Raw genomic sequence first — 9,804 nt, forward strand, 5'->3', positions numbered from 1 at the left:
TAAGGTGTAAAGCTCATGGTGGCTACATAGCTTAATTCAGAATAAAAGAAACAAGGATGCTTCAGAGGAGATGACACAGCTGTGCCCTGATGGGTGATCAACTTCATGAGCTAATAATATGCACCTCCCACTTTGAGGGGTGGTGGGAGAGGAAGGAGGACATAGGAGCAAGTCAGTCAATTCTCAAACCCAGCCGGCATGGCTCAGTGGTTGAGTGTCGACCTAGGAACCAGGAGGTCATGGTTTGATTCCTGATCACATGCTCAGGTTGCAGGCTCAATCCCCAGTGTGGGACGTGCAGGAGGCAGCCAATCAATGTTTCCCTCTCATCAATGATGTTTCTATCTTTCTCCTTTTCCCCTCCTCTCTGAAATCAATAAAAATATATTTTTAAAAATTCTCAAAAAGTGGCATCTTTTCAAAGATTGGTGAGACATGGAACTAAAAAACATCAGGGATCACTCTGCAAACACTCAAAGAGGAAAGTGACTAACAGCAGTTCCTATTTCATGAACTTACACCAACCACCAGTGGAATAGGCCCTGCCCTGGTCTGGCTCTGAGTCTCTGCTCCTTCTCCCAATTCCTAGCCAGGCCTTTGCTTGCAGGCCACTGAAACGGAGTTCTTCTGGTTGTTTCACATTTTCTTCAGGGGTCACATTTGACCTGATATTCTTACGACTCATTTAGGTTTTGTTTCTACATCGTCAGTGAAGCCACTTTTGTAGGTTGTTGGCCTTTAACTCTGGAAGCGCCGGGACAGGTGGGATATGCACTATGATTTCAGCTAACTTATTCTGGGTGTGGAGCACAGAGTGCTGCTCCTTTAAAAGGTTTCCAGTGTGAGGCTTCCCAGAAAATACTGTCAACTGGTGGGCACAAATTTCAAAGCTCTTTTATCTCTGGTGTGGGGGCGCTGAGGTCCGCCTCCTTTGCTGTCAGTCATTCCAGTTCAATGCACCGTAGCTTTGCTGTTTCTCAGAAAACAGTGAAACCCTCCTGGAGCCATTCTGTAAAGACATTTTTAAAAACCACAGAAACAATTTCATGACTTTCCAGAGAAAATAAGTCATTTGCAATTGGGCCTTAAATGGAATCGCCGGGACACCCTCCTCAACACAGAACCAAGCACAGGTGTGTGACATGTTTGGCTCCGATTCGTTTAAGTCAGTGGTTCTCAACCTGTGGGTCGTGACCCCTTTGGGGGTCGAACGACCCTTTCACCGGGGTCGCCTAAGACCATCCTGCATATAAGATATTTACATTATGATTCATAACAGTAGCAAAATTACAGTTATGAAGTAGCAATGAAAATAATTTTATGGTTGGGGTCACAACATGAGGAACTGTATTTAAAGGGCCAGCAGGTTGAGAACCACTGATTTAAGTTGTAAGGATTTGAGTAGACTATCTTTTCTTTTGGCATTTTTCAGGGAAGGAGTCATTATAGACTGACTCAAAATAATAACTCCCTTCCTTAAAATTTCCTTATGGTTTTGTATAGGGCAATGGGGAACTGGAGAGAATTACAAGACCTAATAAAGATTTGAATTGGCTTTCTGAGGAGGAAAGGAAACTTAAAAAGTTAAGGAAAGTGAATTAAGTTCTTCAACAGATTAGAAAGCACCCCATGAAAGATATTGGTGGATGGTTGTAATGCTAATAGTGGGGTGAACAGCCTTAAATTCCACCCCAGCCTACATGCACATTCTTTAGATGTGTGGTTTTAACTGTGGTCCATGGACCCCTAAGGTTTTCCTAGGATCCAGCAGACAGCGTCTCAGGGGTAGAGCTACTAAACTTGGGCATAAACTAGATTCTGAGCTCTCATGTCCCATTTCAACCACCATGACCTGGCTTTGTATCTGTTTTACATACTGGTGTTCCCTGTAACATTAGTTTGAAAAAAATATATATGTTCAAGAGAGGGGGAGGGGAAAGAAGAGTTTGGAAATCATTATTATGCATCATTTCTCTCAGCATCATCTAAGAATCTCTCCAATGAACCTCCAGCTTTTCACTACAGTGTGAGAACCTTAAAACTGCAAGCACCCTGCTTAGACATGGGCAAGCAGGGCACCTAAGACCCTGTGGCAAAGTGTTTTAGAGCGCTGTTCTTGAAGGTTTCTGTCTCCCCCAGTGCCTGGGACTGGCTGGCTCCAGCAGTGCCATCCAGGTGAAGAACCCCTAGTTCACATGGTCCTTGGCCCCTGGTTCCTCCTCAGAGTACTTTCTGAAACTCTATCTGGTATGGGTGGTTGACCAGTTGCCCCAAGGAAGTCTGGAACTTGCATCTGTGGGTTGTTCTGGGGTCCTGTGGCTGGACCCCAATTCCAGAAGTACAGACTGATCAGCACATTGTTCCCTACTGGCCAGGGTGGTATTTCTTTCACAGGACTGTTTAAGATTCAGGTGCCAGAGCAGTGCTGACACTCACAAGAGGGACTCCTGTACCTCCAACCCCTTGTTGCCGGTGCCCAGGACAGTCACCACACTCCTTTTGAGGCCATGCACCGCATGTCAGGAAGTCCTCCAGCGGGGACCAGGCCTGTCTCTTCCAAAGGCTTTTGAGATTGTTGCCATGCAATAGGAACAGGCCTTCTGATCAATGTCCTTTCTTTTCTCTGATTGATATGATGGCATTGCTCTCGCTCAGGTTGGCCTTAAGGCCTGTCAGATGAGGGATGGCTATTCCTTGAATGAATGGAACTATGCTTTTCCCACTAGGCCAACGGGCTCCTCCTCTATCCATATTGGGGGTGGCAGTGTGGAAGGTAGAAATATGTTCAACTTTAATAGAGATGATATTCCACAAATGCAGTGATTATGGCCTAAAGAGTTCAAGAGAAAGCATGCTTGGAATATGTGCTATTTTACAGTTAAGGTATACAATTCTGGACAATAAATATCACATGCACAGAAAATGAATTATTGCTCACATTTTCTTGCATATCCTTGGTAAGAATTGCATGTATGGCCAGCATTAATGCACGGCATAATGAGCTCTGAGGGGGTCATTGGAAGCCACTGTTCACAGGCAGCATGGTGGGTGGTGCCGCATCAGTAATGAAGGAACCAGCATGAAATAACTGGTGTTAGGGAACTATAGGAGCAGAAAGATCTATATTGTTCCTATACTAACAGCTTACAAAGAGCCATGCACTGTGAGTAATGACTGCTACATTTTTCTTGCAGTGGAAGATATGAATTAGCCAGGAAGAGCATATTTAACAATAAAGAGCATGAAGAGAGAGTTCCTGGACTTGAATAAGAACAGCTGGGGCCTGGATACTGCAAAGAATCTTTGCAAACACTGAGTGGATAGAAAATACTTGTAAGTGCTCTACCTTTTTTCTAAATCACCAGTTAATCATCTTTCATGGGCCCATAAATTTTGTAATACATTTTTAATCAAAATTTTTATAGGCAGCCCTCCCCCCAATATTTTGCCCAGTGACTCACACACCATGGACAGCCCTGCTAAGACTCTTACCATATCTTTCCTGATATTTTGTAATAACCTCCTAATTGGTCTGTTTTTTCATTCCCTACACTTTCCAGTGCATCTTCCAAACTGCCAGAGTGCTCTTTCTGAAATGCAAATCTAATCGAGTTTTTTCTTTTTTTCTTTCTGCTTACAACCTTTCAATAGGGAACCAAATTAAATTCTTTGGCTTGGCATATACTTTCTTCCTTCATGGTCTGGCCCTTCCTGTCTCTTTCAGCCTCATCATCTACAAACCTCAATAGCTACTCTATGTTCTAACTATGCAACTGGCTATTTTCAAAATCCTCACTGCTCTTCAATGCTCTGCCCTCTTTGGGGATTTCCTTACCATCAGTTGTCTCTATAAATGATTCCTACATGTCCCATAAGACTCACTCAGACTCCCACCACCACCTCTCTGAATGCCTCCTTCCACCCACCTCTCCCAGGTGGCCAGTGAAGCCAGAGGAAAGTGGGAGACGGAGGGTATAGTTGAGACCAGAGGCTGTGGAGTACAATCCACAGATATTTTCAGAGGATTTTGTTCTGAGGGAGTTGGGAATCCATTGGATGCCCGAGCTCCGCGTCCTCCCTCCCACCCCATGAAAAGCTCCTTCTAACATTCCTTCCTTCTGTGGCCTTTCCCAACTCTGAATCTGAGCTGGCTGTATGACCCAGTTTAACCAACACAACAAGGCAGAAGTGACATTGTGCCAACTTGTGGGCTTAAGTTTTCAGAAGGTGTGGCAGCTTCAGCTTTTGTGCTTTGAAAACCCCTGGGTGCCCTGTAAGATGTTCAGCCTCCAGTGCTGGAGAGACCGCGTGAGGAGGCCATGTGGAAAGGGAGAGGCCTGAGACTACATGGGAGGGAGCAAGAGACTCAGCCACCAGCAGCCCAGCTGAGTCCAGCTTCCAGCTGTCCTTGCCAAGGGCCAGACTTGTGAATGAAGCATCTTGGATGTTCCAGCCTCATCCACAGCTGCACAAAGGTCCTGTGAGACATCCACCTAAGCCCCAGTCAATCCTATGGAATCACGAGAAACAATGAAAAGGTTATACCAAGCCACTAAGTTAACTGATAAATGAACCAGAACTTAACAGGTGAGAATGGGTCTTGGCATCAAGCATTGATGAGAAAATGTTGGGTAGGGGATGTACCCTTAGCAAGCCCCACATCTGGAATCATGAAGCAGGGAACGTAGACCAATTGGACAGACAGGGTGCAATCTAGGCATCCAGCACAACTGTACCCACCCTTGTTAATTTCACCATACTCTCCCACTCTCTGTCATCCTCACCCTGTCAGTCCCACACTTGATCAAGAGAGATGAGGGATCAACCAAGTTCAGTGTCACATCTCTCTATAGCTATGCCAGGCAGTTGGGCAAGGTGACCATCCAGCTGGCAAGAAGCTACGGACAGGAAGCCAATACTTGATGAGATGTTATAACAGAAATGGCTGAAGCCAACTACCAGTGAGTTCTCTGCTCTCTGGTCAAGGGCACAGATTTCATCCCAGTTAATTTGGCTTTATTCCATGGCCACAGACTAAACCTTTAACCCAGCCAGCTGTCCAAATTGGATTTGCTCCATTCATCTTGGAAAAAAGGATGAGACGCCATGTCCAAATCACAGCTTTTCTCAGGGAAATACTGTGTTGTGAGTGAGCCCATCTGTAACAGTGGCATCTTCAGAAAAATAACTGAGTTCTAATAGTCATTCACTCATCTCCTTCCTCCCCACATTCCAGCCTAAATTTGGATCACCAGTCTCTACCCAGTCCTCAGGTTTAAATTTTGACATCATTTTGAAGTCTCTCTTCTTCCCATCCCCTACACCCAATCTACACCTTGATATCACTTCTACAACATAGCTCTTTTTATTCCCGCAGTTGTAGTTTAGGTACGTATAGCCTACATGGAGGGTTTCAAGGACTTCTTAACTGGTATTGCAGTTTCTACTCTCTTTTTCTTCCTTCTCCAATCTATCTGTTACATCTCTGCAAGAATAATCTTCCTAAAATATATTTTGAGCATGTTATTTTTTAGCCCACTATCCTTCAGTGGTTTTCGAATTCTTCCAACAGGACTGCAAACTCAAATACTTTCAGGTGATTTAAGCGTAAGATGTGACTGAATGTTTAGGAGGACAACAGGGAGCTGTGTAGACCTGCTGGCAAGTGAGAGTCCTCTTCTGCAACCCAGGAAGAGGGCTCTCTGAATACATGTGTTCAGAGAATGGATCCTGTGAAAGGCATTTGCATCCCATAATTTTAGAACTACTGTTCAGACCAAATGAACCACAAAATTTCACAAAACAGAGGCCAGACTCTTCATTCTAATGGTCAAAGCTTTCCATTACTAGATTCCAACCTACTTTTCTACACCGACTTTCAATGTCAGTGTGTAGTTTAGAGATGGCATATATATAGCACATGGCTATTACTCTTCCATCCCTGGTCCATGGTAGATATTGCCACTGAACGTGGCCCTCTTTCCTGTTGGGCTCAGATACAATGCTCTAGAGAGCCGGATGGGCTTAGTGTGCCAGTTAAACCTACTTGCCATTGTGTGTAGCTCATTTCTAATCAATTCTGGCCCAGGCCGAATAGCAGTAGGACCGGTAGCTATGATGCAGACCAGAGGACCAGTAGCTATGATGCATGCTGACCACAAGGGGGCAGATGCTCAACACACAGGCATGGAAACATGGAACAGACTGATGAGTCTCAGAGGGAAGAGGGAGGGGGGAGGGCAAAAAGAGATTAACCAAAGATCTAATATGCATACTAGAGGCCTGGTGCACAGACTCATGCACCAGTGGGGTCCCTTGGCCTGGCCTGCAGGGACTGGGCCAAAACTGGCAGTGTGACATCCTCGAAGGGTCACAGATTGCAAGAGTGTGCAGGCCAGGCGAGGGACCCCACTGGTGCACCAGGCCTCTAGTTTTTTAACAACTTGGTTTAGGGGTTTTTCTCTGGCTGACATTCTAGCCTACGTCATAGGCTGCTATGCTCTACACTCAGTCCCCTTTTAGGTGAGTTGCCCACTAGTCACTACAGGTCATGGCAGGAGACAGATCCTAATTCTGGCAGTTTGCTCCAGAGAGAATATCAGATGAGGAAACCATCTTAGCAAAAGCAGATGTATTAGAAAGTCTCTCATTCCCACCACCCACCTCTACCCTTGTAATGACAAATGAGACCAGCTCCACGGTGACACTGCTCCTTTAGCTGGACTCATCACAGCACAGCTGGTTCACAGTATTCAGACTATAGGTTGTTAATATTGGGTACATAGATTCAAGCCCCATAGAAGCATCATAACTCAGGCTGGCAGTTGGATTTGGCTCACTAGTGTTTGTGGTTTGTGGGAGATGTTCATACTATGAAGCCTACATCAGACTGAGTCCAAGATTTCTCCTGTGAGGTGTTTAGTCCATTAGGTAATCATTGCTTCCATTACTCGCGGTCTGCTTCACTTTGTTTCTATTTAATTGGGGCCTGCATTTCCTAAAGAGCCCAGTTTTCCTCTTTGTAGGGCAAGATGCTTATATTTTCTTCTAAAGCAACTGACTTCATTCTTTGTCCTAAAGGAAAAAGTAAGACAGAGTCTAATCATATCACACAAACTCTTCTTCAAAAAACCCAAGGGAGGGGAAGGAGAAGAGGAACTACATATTTTACAACATACTTCATGGAGTCAGTTTGTCCTCATGGATGATCCTCCTCAGAGGTCTTCAGCCTGGAACCCACTGTGGTGGATTCACACCTGCTCCGGGGATATCTCGCCCTAACAGCAGGCTTGGATATGGCACAATTTGAGATGATTGCCTATACAGGTTAACATGCTTTCTGCAAAGCCCTAGAATGATTGGGTCCCTGGAGCAACCACTGCTAGTGATGCAGCAGTTATGGGAGTAAATGTGTGAGGTGGTTAAATGTTGCATTAGAGCCGGGAGCCAGGACATTATGGACCCCCATGGCTGTAGCCCACTGAGTGTCCTTTATCTGTTCAGAGTTCCTGGGTTTTGTTTGTTTGTTTTTTACAAAAAACTTTGGAATACACTCTGCTATGGACTGAAAACTTGCGTTCCCCCAAATTCACATAATGAAGCCCTAGTCCTCAATGTGACAGTATTTGGAGGAGAGGCTTTAGAAGGTAATTAGGTCACCAGGATGGGGCCCTCAAAATGGAATTAGTGCCCTTACAAGAGGAGACACAAGAGACATGATCTCTCTCTACCTTATGAGGACACAGCAAGATCGTCATCTGCAAGCCGGGAAGAGGGCTCTCACCAGACATGGGATCTGCCAGCACCTTCACCTTGGACTTCCCAGCCCCCAAAACTGTGAGAAATAAAAATCTGTTGTTTACAAGCCAGCAGTCTCTGGTAATTTGTTATAGCTGCCCGAGCTAACTAAGATATTAGTTATACTTGAAGAGAAAGAGCTAAAATCCATGCTAAGGACCACCTGCCAGGGAGAGTGATTTTTTCCATCAATTCCATCTATACAAGGGGTGGCAGGAGGCAATATATGAGAATCCCCCCCCCCCCCCCCCAGCAGAACTGGAATGTGTTAAAGTCAGGTTTTTATCTTTAATAAAGACCAAGATAACAGTGAGATTGTGTTTTTAACGGAGGTAGCTTCTTGGAGAAGGCAGAACTTGATGGTTCCTGGGGAAATGAACCTTAAAACCACCCATGTTTCACCAAAAGCTTGTTCATCATCGGGATTTAGCTAAACACTGGGAGGGGAAGCCCAGGTCTAAGCAGTGAGGCATCCTATCTGATCCCTGCTGGCTCAGGGGACATACACTGCTCTCAGGACCAGAAGTGGAGGGCGTGCTTTAGCCTCAATGTCCCCAATACGCATGGAATTGAACTTCATAAAAACTCATGAAAGATTCTAAAATAAATTTTTATTTTTATCAATAATTTTTCCCAATTTAATTGATACGGTCACTATATTTGTGGAGAAAAAAACATAACTTACCAATGAAAGATACTATGTCATTCTTACTACCACCTACCCACCCCCATAACTCTCTGTTTGATCATTTGATAGGATGGCTCTAGATTAGGGTAACCCACCACCCAGTAATGAGTTATGCCAGAAATAGCCTCCCAGCCTAGGACCTGTGGGCTAAGGATGAGGACATGGCTGGTAAGGGGCGACAGGAGTCTGTGGTATTTTAAAAAATGTCTGCAAACAACAAACTAGTTCAGTATGTTGAAAACTGACAAAATAATGTCCATTTCCTAATCATCACAGGGTTTTTTCAAAGTTAAGATTTTATTAGGAAACTAGAGGCCTGGTGCACGAAATTCATGCACGGGAAGGGGGGGGAGGATCCCCTCAGCCCAGCCTGCGCCCTCTCCAATCCGGAACCCCTTTGAGGGATGTCCGACTGCCGGTTTAGCCTAAACCAGCAGTCAGACATTCCTCTCACAATCCTTGACTACTGGCTCCTAATCATTTACCTGCCTGCCTGCCTGATTGCCCCTAACTGCCCCCCTTGCCAGCCTAGTTGCCTCTCACTGGCCCCCCCCCCGCCCCCCTAATTTCCCCCAACTGCCCCCCTCCCTGCCAGGCTGGTCACCACTAACTGCCCCCCCCCTGCCAACCTTGTCACCTCTTACTGCCCCCCCCCCCCCCGCTGGCCTGGTAGCCCCCAACTGCCCCCCTGCCGGCCTGGTCGCCCCTAACTGCCCCCACCGGCCTGGTTGCCCCACGCAGCCTGCTTGTTCAGTCATTTGGTTGTCCCTCACTAACCCCCCTGCTGGCCTGGTTGTAAGCAGCCATCTTGTGAGGGTATGAGGGTTAATTTGTATATTGCCTCTTTATTATATAGGATAGGAATACTCAGAAAGACTGAAAAAAAATCACAAGACAGCATGAAGAATTAATTAGGACAAAGCATTGAGAGAAAGCTATAACACACAAGAGCAAATACAATTTCTCTCATGGCATCAATAGTCAATCTCTTGAGATCTCTATATTTTTCAAAGCCACCAATTATTTTCATCATCCTTGAATTTATTTCCCAAGAAATACTTAGGTTTCTTACTTATTGCCTTATATAAAGTCAACACTACATCTCCTGTGTTCTATCTTGTCCCCTTTCCCCAAATGCTGCTTGAAATGTCAGGCCAGGAGATAGGGTGTTTGATGTTCTCTGAGTTACCAGGAGTACATAAATCATAAATGCACATCATTCATGAATTATTCAATTTCTCTTGTGCTTTCTGTAGGCTGGGGTAGCGGCTGCACGTGCTGGGCGATGCTAGGCGGCTCCCTGTGCTCCCGGTTGTTGC

Source organism: Myotis daubentonii, chromosome 2 (assembly GCF_963259705.1).
Source record: "Myotis daubentonii chromosome 2, mMyoDau2.1, whole genome shotgun sequence".
In the NCBI taxonomy this organism is placed as follows: Eukaryota; Metazoa; Chordata; class Mammalia; order Chiroptera; family Vespertilionidae; genus Myotis; species Myotis daubentonii.